The sequence below is a fragment of the Micropterus dolomieu genome, linkage group LG13 (assembly GCF_021292245.1).
Source record: "Micropterus dolomieu isolate WLL.071019.BEF.003 ecotype Adirondacks linkage group LG13, ASM2129224v1, whole genome shotgun sequence".
Classification (NCBI taxonomy): domain Eukaryota; kingdom Metazoa; phylum Chordata; class Actinopteri; order Centrarchiformes; family Centrarchidae; genus Micropterus; species Micropterus dolomieu.
The window spans coordinates 1,987,813-1,988,990 of NC_060162.1; the positions used below are offsets into that span (position 1 = coordinate 1,987,813).

At 31.4% G+C, this 1,178-nt stretch overlaps 1 protein-coding gene across 1 annotated transcript in view; it reads left to right on the plus strand.

The window, feature by feature from the left end:
* slc4a5b (solute carrier family 4 member 5b) overlaps positions 1–1,178 on the plus strand; it is a 35,764-nt gene that overhangs the window by 18,372 nt on the left and 16,214 nt on the right. The gene's annotated exons all lie outside the window — the stretch shown is intronic.

Consider the following 1,178-nt stretch of genomic DNA (forward strand, 5'->3'; position numbering starts at 1 on the left):
AATCTAGCTAACTGTATATAAAGTAGTTCAAACTAGCTAACTGTATAAAGTAGTTTCAACTAGCTAACTGTATAAAGTAGTTTACAGTATATAAAGTAAACTAGCTAACTGTATAAAGTAGTTTACAGTATATAAAGTAAACTAGCTAACTGTATAAAGTAGTTTACAGTATATAAAGTAAACTAGCTAACTGTATAAAGTAGTTTACAGTATAAAAAGTAAAGTAAACTAGCTAACAGTATATAAAGTAGTTAAACTAGCTACGAATTGAATCTAGCTAACTGTATAAAGTAGTTTACAGTATATAAAGTAAAGTAAACTAGCTAACTGTATATGAACTAGTTCAAACTAGCAAATGAACTAGTTCAAACTAGTTAACAGTATAAAGTAAATCAAACTAGCTAACTGTAACTTATGTAAAGTAATTTAAACTAGCTAATTGTATATAAAGTAGGTTAACTAGTGGACTGTATATAAAGTAGTTCAAACTAGCAAACTGTAACTATATAAACTTATATAACAGTATATAAAGTATATCAAACTAGATAACTGTATATAAAGTATATCAAACTAGATAACTGTATATAAAGTAGTTCAACTACACTTTTCAGATATACGTCATTTTAAAATATAACGTTACAGACAGAAATCATTTGTTGTTGTCATCAACAACTCACATGTGTGTTCTATCAATCCCAGGTGTTATCTTGTTAAAATGTGGAACGACTACAGTATAATTTCACTTTGAAGGAAAGGTGCGCATTGTTTCATTTGTCCCTACTGTGCGGGACGGATGAAACACAGGGGTGGGACTGAAGAAACACAACGATATACATAAAATAGTTTGTTATTCTTGTTTTTATTTAGAAAGCTTGACACTGCCCTTCTTAATACGTAATTGAAAACTCATTATGTCCTTTTTTTTTAATAAAAAATAGAAATATAAAAATTAAATATAACTTAGCTAGCTAACTAGAAAATCTAACAGCTAATGCACATTTGGATTAGATATTGGCAGCCTGTTTTCCTGGTCTACTGTGAAGACCCTGTTATTTGGCTGGTGAGCATCCTGGTGGTCCAGCCTGCAGCCTAGTGGACTCTGACCCCCTCCCGCCGTATTTAAATAAGGTAGAATGGCTGTCGGGACGATTGAAACACCTCTTTCAATCGTCCCGACA